The 13,015-nt window shown below is 47.0% G+C and overlaps 1 pseudogene; it reads left to right on the forward strand.

The window, feature by feature from the left end:
• Positions 1–250: 250 nt before the first annotated feature.
• On the forward strand, positions 251–5,850 carry LOC111554677 (annotated as a pseudogene).
• Positions 5,851–13,015: the final 7,165 nt, after the last annotated feature.

Consider the following 13,015-nt stretch of genomic DNA (forward strand, 5'->3'; position numbering starts at 1 on the left):
AAATACAAAAATTAGCTGGGCGTGGCGGCAGGTGCCTGTAGTCCCAGCTACTCGGGAGGCTGAGGCAGAAGAATGGCCTGAACCCGGGAGGCGGAGCTTGCAGTGAGCCGAGATCACACCACTGCACTCTAGCCGGGGCAACAGCTATTTATTTATTTATCTCAAAAATAAATAAATAAATAAACATTTTATATTTTAAACTTTTTTTGTTAAAAACAGACACATACCTTCTTCTCTACGAAAACACCAAATGACAGATGACGCCGGTGCAGCGGGGGAGCCCGGAGGCCCTGGGGGCCCTGGGATGGGGAACTGCGGTGGCTTCCACGGAGGCTTCGGCAGTGGCATCAGGGGCCGGGGTCGCAGCCGTGGACGGGGCCGGGGCCGAGGCCGTGGAGTTCACAGAGGCAAGGCGGAGGATAAGGAGTGGATGTCCCTCACCAAGCTGGGCCGCTTGGTCAAGGACATGAAATCCCTGGAAGAGATTTATATATTCTCCCTGCCCATTAAGGAATCTGAGATCATTGACTTTTTCCTGGGGCCTCTCTCAAGGACGAGGTTTTGAAGATTATGCCCATCCAGAAGCAGACCCATGCCCGCCAGCACACCAGGTTCAAGGCATTTGTTGCCATCGGGAACTACAATGGACACGGCGGTCTGGGTGTTAAGTGCTCCAAGGAGGTGGCCACTGCCATCTGCGGGGCCATCATCCTGGCCAAGTTCTCCATCGTCCCTATGAGCAGAGGCTGCTGGGGGAACAAGATTGGCAAATCCCATCCCACAGTGCTGGGATTACAGGTGTGGGCCACCATGCCAGGCCTCAACTTGCATTTATTGATAAGCTGGAAGACCCTGGAGCTCTCCCTGTTCCAGATCACAAAGGGTTTCAGTTTGTAACCTGCCACATTGCTCTCAAGCAAGACTGTCCTTAAAAGCCGTGAAACCTGACATTAACTTGCCCTCTTTATAAATGAAAGTATTTTCAGGCATCCATTTTCAGAAGAGGAGGTTTCATCCATATTAAAGATTTGCTCCTGCAAGTAATTTTCCTCACAATCAGCTTATCTAGAGTTTCCAAAAATTCTTCAGCTGCCTTCACATCAGCACTTACAGACTCACCACTCACTTTCACATTATGTAATGAATAACGATTCTTGAATAGTTTAAGCCACCCAGAGCTAGCAGTAAATTCCACACTGTAGTTGGATCCAGTCTTGCCTTTCAACATCACAAACAAACTTTGCTTTGTCAGTGATTGTCATGTGGCTGAGATGGATATGCTTCTGTGTCTGGTCTTCAATGCAGGTCATTAGAAATGTATCCAGATCAGATTTAGGCCCTTCTCTCATTTTTGTTCATTTCATTGCCTTCAATGAAGCAGATCCTTTAACAGCTTCCATCAGTTTGTTCTTATTCTTCAAAATCATAGCTGTGGTGGAATGGACCTGCCTGTCTGGTGAGCAATAACCATTGCGGATTTGCCACCCTTGTAGTCCTTAATCACTTTTAATTTTGCTTCCAGGTCAACCACTCGATGTGGCCTCTCCCTGGCGACATTAGCCGTGAATTTTTTATGTGTAGGGGCCATAAAACAAAATGACCCAAGATGAAATCAAACACAGAGAAACTGGTGCAGTCAAGAGATGCAGTAAATGCAAGCTGTATGTAGGAATGTACTCTAAAATAACAGGAAGGCTGAGGCAGGAGGACCACTTGAGCACAGGAGTTCAAGGCTGCAACGAGCTATGATTGCACCACTGTGCTCCAGCCTGGGAGACAAAGCAAGACCTTGTCTCTAAAAATAAAAATCAGGCCGGGCGCAGTGGCTCACACCTGTAACCCCAACACTTTGGGAGACCGAGATGGGTGGATTGCTTTCACTCAGGAGTTCGAAACCAGCCTGGGCAAAATGGTGAAACCCCGTCTCTACCAAAAATACAAAAATTAGGTAGGTGTAGTGCCTGTAATCCCACCTACTTGGGGGCGGGAGGCTGAGGCAGGAGAACCGCTTGAACCTGGGAGGTGGAGGCTGCAGTGAGACGAGATTGCACCACTGCACTCTACCCTGGGCAACAGAGTGAGACTGTCTCAAAAAAAAATAGATAAAAAATAAAAATGAATTAATTAAAAACATACATTTTTCTAAAACAAACAAATAAATAAAATAACAATTTAAAAGCACAGCATAGGCCGGGTGCAGTGGCTCATACCTATAATCCCAGCACTTCGGGAGGCCAAGGTAGAAGGATTGCTTGAAGCCTGGAGTACAAAACCAGCCTGGCAACAAAGTGAGACCCTTGTCTCTACAAAATAAAATAAAAATTCAAAGTACAGTAAATACATAACCCAGTAATATAGTTACTAATTATCAAGTATTACGTACTATACATAATTGTGTGTGCTATATACTTTTATACGACTGGCAGCACAGATTTGTTTACACCAGCATTACCACAAACACATGAGTAATGCATTGCACTACAATGACTTTATTTTTCATTTATTTTTTATTTTTTATTTTATTTATTTATTTATTTTTTTTTTTTGAGGCAAAGTCTCTCTGTTGCCCAGGCTGGAGTGCAATGGCATGATCTCGGCTCACTGCAAGCTCCACCTCCTGGGTTCACGCCATTCTCCTGCCTCAGCCTCCCGAGTAGCTGGGACTACAGGCACCCACCACCACACTCGGCTAATTTTTTAATATTTTTAGTAGAGACAGGGTTTCACCATGTTAGCCAGGCTGGTCTGGATCTCCTGACCTCGTGATCCACCTGCCTCAGCCTCCCAAAGTGCTGGGATTACAGGCATGAGCCACCACACCAGCTTTTTTTTTTTTTTTCTGAGACGGAGTTTCACTCTTGTTGCCTAGGCTGGAGTGCAATGGCACAATTTTGGCTCACTGTAACCTCTGCCTCCTGGGTTCAAGTGATTCTCCTGCCTCAGCCTCCCAAATACTTGGGATTACAGGCACCCACCACCATGCCCGGCTATTTTTTTTTTTAAATAGAGACAGGGTTTCGCCATGTTGGTCAGGCTGGTCTCAAACTCCTGACCTCCAGTGACCCAGCCACCTCAGCCTCCCAAAGTGCTGGGATTACAGGTGTGAGCCAATGACATTAAAGTCAATGACTTTAAGACTTCTACCACATCACCAGAAGATAGGAATTTTCAGCTCAATTATGTTATGGGACCGCTGTTTCTAAGTGAACTGTCATTGACAGAAACAACATTATGTGGCATGTAACTGTATTTAGGAGTAGAATTCCTAGGTCATAGAGGATGTATATATTCATCTACTAAACTATCTTTAATAAATATTGCCAGACAATTTTCCAACGTGGGGGTACCAATTCACCCTCCCATCTGAGGCACCAGAGGTTTTTAACATCCTGCAGGTGATTCTAATATTCAGCCAAGGCTAAGAACCTCTGCCTTACAGTGTTGATGATAACTTCAGGGAGGGCTCTGATGGAGAGCTATGAGAACCTGTAATGACGAGGCTTGATCCAGGAAGGAAAGAAGGAAGAGGTCCCAGAAGGGATGCTTGGTCGAAATCTGAGGGTTCACTCTAAGAGGCCAGACGGGAAGGAAGGCTAGCACAGCTGCAGCACAGGGGGAGTGGTTGCAGACTGTGGGGCAGAGAGGCAGGCAGGGGCTAGAAAAGACCAGGCCTACAAGGCCATGCCAAAGATTATCTTTTTATCCTTTTATTTGGAAATAAGGCTGGGTGTGGTGGCTTACGCCTGTAATCCCAGCACTTTGGGAGGCTGAGGCGGGTGGATCACTTGAGGTCAGGAGTTAGAGACCAGCCTGATCAATATGGTGAAACCCCATCTCTATTAAAAATACAAAAAAAAAAAAGGCCAGGCACAGTGGCTCACACCTGTAATCCCAGCACGCTGGGAGTCCGAGGCAGGTGGATCACCTGAGGTCAGGAGTTCAAGACCGGCCTGGCCAACATGGTGAAACCCTATCACTACTAAAAATACAAAAAAATTAGTTGGGCATGGTGGCACACGCCTGTAATCCCAGCTGCTCAGGAGGCTGAAGCAGGAGAATCACTGGAACCTGGCAGGCTGAGGTTATAGCTAACTGAGATCACATCACTGTATTCCAGCCTGGGCAACAGAGCAAGACTCCATCTCAAAAAATAAATAAATAAAATAAAATCATTTTGAAATAATTTTAAGCCGATAGAAAAGTTGTAAAAATAATAGAGAAGTCCCATGTATCCTTTACACAACTTCCCCTTATGTTAAAACTCACATAAGTATCATAAAATGATCAGAACCAGGAAAATAGCAGTACAATATTACTAACCAAACTATAGTGCTTAATCACATTTCACCAGTTTTTCCCCAATGTCTTTTTCCTGTTTCAGGATCCAATCCAGGGTCCACGTTGCATTTAGTTGCTGTCTCCCTCGTCTCCTCCAACATATGTCATTTCCTCAGGTTTGCCTCATAACCTTGACATATTTTAAGAGTACTGGTCAGTTAGGATGTAGAGTGTCTTGCAATTTTGGCTTGTCTGACATTTTCTCAGGATTAGATCAAGGTTATAAATTTCTGGCAAGAATTCCACAGAAGTTATCTTAGTACTGGCACTGTTAACCTCAATCACTTCGTTTCCTTGGCGTCTTCCAGGTTTTCCCATTGCAAAGTGACTGTTTTGACATTTTTACTAAGAATAAAGGGATGGCATTGAAGGATTTGAAGCAAGGGAAGTAACTTTAGATTTATGTTTTAAAAATCCCGTGCTGGTTGCAACATGAAGAACAGATTAGAAGGGACTAGAATGTATGTGGGGAAGATTGGTTGAGAGTATACTGCAGTCTAATATGTGATGGTGGAAGTAGAGAGAAGTAGGTAGATTCTAGAGATGTTTAGAAGTATGCTGGCCATGTGTGGTGGCTTACGCCTATAATCCCAACACTTTGGGAGGCTGGGAAGCAGGATGATTACTTAGGTCCAAGAGTTCAAGACCACGCTGGGCAACATATTGAGACTCTACAAAAAAATTTTTTTTAATTAGCTGGGCATGGCTGGACACAGTGGCTCACCCTTCTAATCCCAGAACTTTGGGAGGCCGAAGCGGGTAGATCACCTGAGGTCAGGAGTTCAAGATCAGCCTGGCCAACATGGTGAAACCCCGTCTCTACTAAAAATACAAAAAATCAGCTGGGCGTCATGGCGGGCACTTGTAATCCCAGCTACTCAGGAGGCTGAGGCAGGAGAATCGCTTGAACCCAGGAGGCAGGGGTTGCAGTGAGCCGAGATCACAACATTGCACTCCAGCCTATGTAACAACAGCAAAACTATCTCTCAAAAAAAAAAAAAAAAATTAGCTGGGTGTGGTGGTGCACATCTGTGGTCACAGCTACTCAGGAGGCTGAGGTGGGAGGATCGCTTCAGCCCAGGAGGTCGAGGCTGCTCCAACCAGGGAGACAGAGTGAGACTCTGTCTCATAAAAAGGAGTATCTAGAGATATTTAAAACCAGAGGGCAGAGTAATGATACCATGCAGAGATCCTGATTTAATTGGTCTGCAGTCAGGCCTGGGCAGAGCCCGTCTTAAAAGTACCCATGTACTTGCAATGTTGAGCCACAGGTGAGGTCTGTGTCCAGCCCATGGTTTGCTCAACACAGGCCTCAGATGAAAGCTACTCAGAAGAACAACATTCAAGCTGCTCAGGTCTGTTTGGACACATGGGGATGAAGATGGAGCTGGGGGGCATCCCCTGCATCCTCTCACAACCCAGAAGAAGCTGACTGATGGGGAGGGAAAGGAAGCTAATGAGAGCAGAGGACCCACGGAGCACTTGCTAGCACACCACCGACTCCCCAAGTAGGGTTGCCGGAGAAAATACAATCAAATCAGAATTTCTGATAAATAATGAACAATGTTTAGTATGTCTCAAATATTGCATGGAGCATATACATACTAAAAAATTATTATTTGTTGGCCGGGCGCAATGGCTCACGCCTATAATCCCAGCACTTTGGGAGGCCGAGGTGGGTGGATCAATTGAGGTCAGGAGTTCAAGACCAGCCTGACAAAAATGGTGAAACCCCGTCTCTAAAAAAAAAAAAAATACAAAATTAGCCAGGCGTGATGGCACACAGCTGTAATCCCAGCTACTCGGGAGGCTGAGGCAGGAGAATCACTTGAATCTGGGAGGCAGAGGTTGCAGTGAGCCGAGATCACACCATTGCACTCCAGCCTGGGCAACAAGAGCAAAACTCCATCTCAAAAAAATATATCTATTATTTGTTTATCTGAAATTCAAATTTAATTGCGTAGCCCCTATTTTTATTTGCCAAATGTGGCAATTCTATTCCCAAGACAAGGATTCAGTGGATTTTCCTCATTCCCATCCAGTTCAGCAGCTTCCAGACCAAAGGGACTATTCTCTTTCTCTGCCTCCTCCTCTTGCTCCTGTCTCATCCCTAGTCTGGCCTGACCAAGAGCAGGTCAGTACAGGCACCGGCTCCCTCTCACCCCTGCTGACCAGCCTTTACATGAGAACACACACAGGGGTTTCTGTCACAGGACCTAGGGGGAAACACTCAGCCTTCCACTCCAAACACACTCACTTCTTCATTCAGTGAATATTTTTTGAGCACCTACTATGTGCCAGGCACTGTTCTAGCCAGAGGGATAAGCAATGGACAAGTGAGATGAGTTCCTGCTCTCTGGGGGCCTCTGTTCCTGCATTTCAGGTTAAGGAAATGGACAATAACCCAGAAAATGACTGTTGAAATGGTGTTGACAACAGTGAAAGGACGCGGCAACAGTGACCGGGACCAACTTGAGATGGGGTCTGGGAGGGCCTCACTGAGCAGGTGACATTACTTTGAGTTGAAGGACTGGCAAGAGCCAGCTATATAAACATGTAGGGAGAAGTCTTCCAATGGGTAGGACTTCAGCACGTCTGGCCGGTTGGTGGGATTTGACAATTCCTGTGGTGTGAATACTCCATTTTGGTGGGATTTGGCAATTCCTGTGGTGTGAATACTCCATCCTAGCCAATTCCAAGCTACCCACCTAACCTGGCAATGTTAAGAAAGCTAATATTTATTTATGTATTTACTTTGTTGAGATAGGGTCTCACTCTCACTTTGTCACCCAGGCTGGAGTGCAGTGGCACAATCACAGCTATATAAACATGTAGGGAGAAGTCTTCCAATGGGTAGGACTTCAGCACGTCTGGCCAGTTGGTGGGATTTGACAATTCCTGTGGTGTGAATACTCCATTTTGGTGGGATTTGGCTCACTACAGCCTCGACCTCCCAGGTTCAAGCATTCCTTCCACCTCAGCCTCCTGAGTAGCTGGTACGACAGGTGCACACCACCACACCCAGCTAATTTTTTTTGGAAAGATGGGGTTTTACCATGTTGCTCAAGCTGGTCTCAAACTCCTCTCAAACCCCTCAAGCCATACTCCCACCTCGGCCTCTCAAAGTGTCGGAACTACAGATGTGAGCCACTGCGCTTGGCCAGAAGCTAACATTTTAAATGGTTTTGGACCTCAGAGTGTGGGGGCCAAATGGCTGTATCAAGATCCTACTTGCATGGGGTTTTTCCAGGCTCTAGGCCCCAGTTTCTTCTCCCCATCCATCTTCTCTGCTCATTCACTGCAACTTTTTTTTTAGACAGTGTCTCACTCTGTCGTCCAGACTGCAGAGCAGTGATGGGATCTCCAGGGTTCAAGGGATCTTTCCACCTCAGCCCCCTACCTCCCAGGCACCTGGCCTTTTTTTCTCTTATTTTTAGACACAAGATCTCACTGTGGCTAGAACTACAGGAGTGCACCACCACACCCAGGTATGCACTGAGACTTTTAAGAGGCCCTTTCGGAAATCCAGGAGAGGCGGTCTTGCTCTTTTTTGCCCCACAACACCATTGCCTCCCTCTGTTTCTTCTCATAACATATTCCTGGCTGGAGAAAAACTGACTTTAAAAACCAAAGTGTTAGGCTGGGTGAGGTGGCTCATGCCTGTAATCCCAGCACTTTGGGAGGCCAAGGCAGGCAGATCACGAGGTCAGGAGATCGAGACCATCCTGGCTGACACAAAGAAACCCTATCTCTATTAAAAATACAAAAAAATTTTTGCATGGATCAGTGGACCTTGCAGCCATCAGTCCCTGTCCTGGATACTGCCATGCAACCCAGTTATGCCCTCCTTGTTGTGTACCAATTCTATTTTTTTTCTTTTTTTGGTGTGTGTGTGTGTGTGTGTTTTGTTTTGTTTGTCTGGTATTAGATTCGAGATTTTTTTTTTTTTTTTTTTTAGACAGAGTCTCACTCTGTCGCCAGGCTGGAGTGCAGTGGCACAATCTCGGCTCACTGCAACCTCCACCTCCCAGGTTCAAGCGATTCTTCTGCCTCAGCCTCCCGAGTAGCTGGGACTACAGGCGTGCACCACCATGCCCGGCTAATTTTGTATTTTTAGTAGAGACGGGGTTTTACCATATTGGCCAGTCTGGTCTCAAACTCCTGACCTCAAATGATCCACCACTTCAGCCTCCCAAAGTGCTGGGATTACAGGTGTGAGCCACCACGCCTGGCCTTTTTTTTCCTCTTGTTTTTAGACACAAGATCTCGCTCTGTAACCCCGGCTAGAGTGCAGTGGCTCAATCATAGCTCACTGCAGCCTTGAACTCCTGGCCTCAAGTGATCTTCCGGCCTCAGCCTCCCAAAGCACTAAGATTACAAGCATGTGCCACTGTGCCCCAATTTTGTTTTTGGTTGTTGTTGTTGTTGTTGTTTGGTTGTTGTTGTTGTTGTTGTTGTTTTGAGATGGAGTCTCACTTTGTTGCCCAGGCTGGAGTACAGTGGTGCAATCTCAACTCACTGCAACCTCCGCCTCCCAGGTTCAAGCGATTCTCCTGACAGCCTCCCGAGTAGCTAGGATTTCAGGCACCTGCCACCACACCCAGCTAATCTTTGTATTTTTAGTAGAAACAGGCTGGTCTCAAACTCCTGACCTCAGGTGATCTGCCTGCCTCGGACTCCTAGTGTGCTGGGATTACAGGTGTGAGCCACCGTGCCCAGCCCACCCTCCCAATTCTAACTTAAGTGACAACAAATAACTCTGCCCAGTTAAGGAACCTAGAAACTGATCTCGACTATCAATACCTGCAGGCTGCCACACTGCAGAGGCCCTTGTCTGAGCCAGGATGGGCTGCGGCGGGGGCAGGGAGGCAGGTGAAGGAAAAGAAACCAAAAGCCACTCAGCCTGGATGCTCCTCAAATACCTCCCTGACCTCACAGCCTGCACTTCTCCTCCTGGCCCTGGGGGCTGCAGTATGGAGTGGGGTGAGGCATTGGCGAGGACCCCCTGTGCTCTTCCTGCCTTCTGCCAACCCAGTGGTCTCTGCAGGCAGAGGGTGATACACGAGCAGCTGCTTGCCCAGTCTCCTGCTGGCTGCCCTCCTATCTCTGTTCCCCCAGCTCTCTCTGCCTGGCACAGAAGACCTCCTAGAGTTAAGTGGATTTCATGCTATTTTCAAAGTCCTTTTTCATGGAATTTTTTTTTTTTTTTTTTTTTTTTGACAGAGTCTCACTCTGTCACCCAGGCTGGAGTGCAGTAGTGCGATCTCGGCTCACTGTAACCTCCGCCTCCTGGGTTCAAGCGATTCTCCTGCCTCAGTCTCCCAAGTAGCTGGGATTACAGGTGCCTACTACCATACCTGGCTAATTTTTGTATTTTCAGTAGAGATGGGGTTTTGCCATATTGGCAAGGCTGGTCTCAAACTCCTGACCTTGCGATCCACCCGCCTCGCCTTCCCAAAGTGCTGGGATTACAGGCGAGAGCCACTGCACCTGGCCACATGGAAAAATTTTTATACCATTAAAACTACTTTCTGCTGCTTCTCATCTAAAACCTTCCCTCCTCCTCTTCCATGAGATAAACTAGCAATGGGAACACTTAGGAACCCACTAGTGACACCCTACAGGTAACCTGGGTGCCACTGGCTGGGGTTGGGGAGAAGCAATAACACTAGGAGAAGGTTCTGGTGAGATATCAGGCCAATGAAAGCGGACAGCCACTGGGCGAGAGCAGGCTCCCCTGCACACACTCTCCGGGCTTTGCTTCTCAGCCTTCCAGCCTCATCCTGACAACTGCCTGATGGCAAGAGCCCTGCCCCCTAGCTTCCCATCCTCCTGTGACAGCCACCAAACTGGAATGAGTCTTTTACAACCAGTGACTAGGGTCACCTGAAGGGCAATTGAGGCATTTCCCAGAGACTCCCAGGCAGCCAACACTCAAAGAGCTGGCTCATTCTCGGAAAATAGGCCACGAGGTACCAGACACAGATAGCCAACATAGCCTTCCTGTGAGCCTGCTGCACTTTTTGCCCATTCCATATGGAAGCCTCTATCACACTGTGTCACACCACAGCTGCTGCAAACTGAGGCCTTTGTGAGGACAAGAGTTGAATACAAACAGCTCTGTCTCCTCAATTCATGGCACAGAGCTCAGCCTCTCAGAGACTGCCAGATAGGAACCTATTACATCTGCCAGATCCCTCATGAGCAGGGCCGACACAGCCTTTGGCCAAGACTTGGGCTGTCTAGTTGCCTCAGGTGTGACCTGGCATGAAAGCTGTGCTCAGGGGAAAGGATGGGACAGGGATGGGCTAGACCAATGGAATTCTCTTCCCTGTGATTACCCAGCAGTGTGCAACCTTGTGAAACCTGACTTTGAAAATAGCGTGAAATCCACTTAACTCTCCTTCGGGTCCTGCTGGGATGGAGGTATGGGAACGAGAACGTTCTAGGACAACTCTCAGCTTTCTGGCCAGTTCAACTAAGAACCTGATGCTGCAGAAACCGGGATGAAAAATACTCAGAGAAGTGTGTCCGAGGGGGAATGGGGGGATGAGCCCAGATTGGCAGGCAGTGAGATTGAGGCAATGGTGGGACATCCAGGAGCGGCAGTTGGGATATGAGGTGGCTGCTCAGGACCCAGAAGCCACCAGCAATGCCCTGGGGCCTGAGTGCTGGACTCCAGAGAAACATTTGGGGAGCAGTTTATGTTGACCTCTTCCTCCAGGGGATAAATGTGGAAATAATTTTTTTTTAATTATTCAGTGTTTCACTGGATGTTTTAGGGGGGTGAAGCTTTATATTTAAGATTGTTAAATCTTAACATCATCTGAGTTCAGGAGTTCAAGACCAGCCTGACCAACATGGTGAAAACCTGTCTGTACTAAAAATACAAAATCAGCTAGGCATGGTGGCGCACACCTGTAATTCCAGCTACTCAGGAGGCTGAAGCAGGAGAATTGTTTGAACCCAGGTTGCAGTGAGCCAAGATCGCACCACTGCACTCCAGACCGGGCAACAAGAGTAAAACTCTGTCTCAAAAAAAAAAAAGAAAAAAATTATTAGAAGCACTTGTTACATTACAACTGCACAGAATGTTAGAAGAAGATGCAAAGTTAACCTCACATTTTTTTTCCTCCTTTATTCACACACTGTTCATTTCACTGGACTTTCTTTCTACACTGCATCAGAGACAGAAAATGGTGAAGAAAAATACAAATAAGTTCAACAGATGTTGATTTCAAAAATCAGCATGAAGTATTCTTAGCAAATACAGTCAGCACTTGGTATCCCTGCCTTTCTAAGCATATTAGAAAGAAAACAGCTTTTCTACACAATAATAATGTATCCATACTTATGAAATATTTTCCAAATCAGTCAATACTGATATACCATTTTTTATCTTAATTTCTATCAATGGAAGCTAGAATGTCTGCCTGTGAGTTCAGGGCTCAGTGCTAGTCTCTGGAAAAAAACACCTTTCAGTCCTGGGACAGGAGTGTCTTTAACCTGGAGGGTAACCTTGAGCAAGAGTATCCATGGGTATTGACTTCCTCCTAGAAAACAGGAGTCAGACTCCCAGGGGTTCTCAAACTGGGCTCACCTAGCACTGTGTGCAGGGTATTATCCTATAGGCATTACGGTAATCCCATCTTACAGATGGGAAAAGTGAGGCACAGCAAGGTTATGTAAGTCATCCGTGTGCATATACTGCCTCTCCAATGTCTAAGGTCGGAGTCAGCAGGTGTAAATGGGGCCCTGGAATCCACACTCCTAATAAGCTCCCGCGGAGACTGCGATCCAGGTAGTTTTTAGACCCTACTGTGAGATACTGCTCCAGGCATCAGAGGATTTGCTCTGGTTTGAGAGTGCAGGCAAAAAAGGAAACAGGAGAATCCAGAACCCCAATAAGGGTAGTTCTCAGGAAGTTGCTACCACCCTCTGATGGCCAAAGCAGTAAGGCAGTTACACAGCTGGTTGGGAAATCAGAGCTGCGTGCCTATTGGGAACCTAGACAGAGATTTCGTCTGTTGCTGCACCCGATTGCCATCTGCTGGCTATACATGGCTATTGCAGGCCAGATGGGCACATCCCCAGTCCAACCCGTCCATCAAATGTTAAACGGTTACATGGTGGTAGGGATTCAGTGAAGACTCCAGGGCTCAGTCCAGAGTCTCAACAATGCCATTTGTGAGAGGGAGAAAAGCATGCAGGGGAAAAGGTCAGTCTGAATGAGGGGTTGGTGGGGAGAAATAACCCGGAGAGGAAAGTAGGGTCCAGAATCAGGTGGGCCTCAATACAGTTAGGATTTTGTGATGAGGGCTGTGGGAAATCCAGCAGTGAGTCAGACTTTCAGTAGGATCATCCTGGCCTGTCAGGAAGAACTAGGATAGTTTGAGTGGAGGCAGAGTCAGTTTGAAAACTGTTCCAGTATCGAAGATGAGAAACAGATGCTGGTATAGATTAGGGGGTAGCTGTGGGGATGCAGAAAAACGGTCCACGAGAAATATGGAGGAAGTGAGGTTGATTAGGTCTGATAAAACCAGATCCCAAAGGAAAACAGCAGGAAAGGGATAGAGACCCCATTTCACTCATTCCTTCTTTCAACACATTTTAGCACCCATGATGCCAGGAACAAATCTACCTGCTGGGAACACAGTGGTGTGAGCAAGTCAGGGAA

The sequence above is a fragment of the Piliocolobus tephrosceles genome, chromosome 6 (genome assembly GCF_002776525.5).
Source record: "Piliocolobus tephrosceles isolate RC106 chromosome 6, ASM277652v3, whole genome shotgun sequence".
Classification (NCBI taxonomy): Eukaryota; Metazoa; Chordata; class Mammalia; order Primates; family Cercopithecidae; genus Piliocolobus; species Piliocolobus tephrosceles.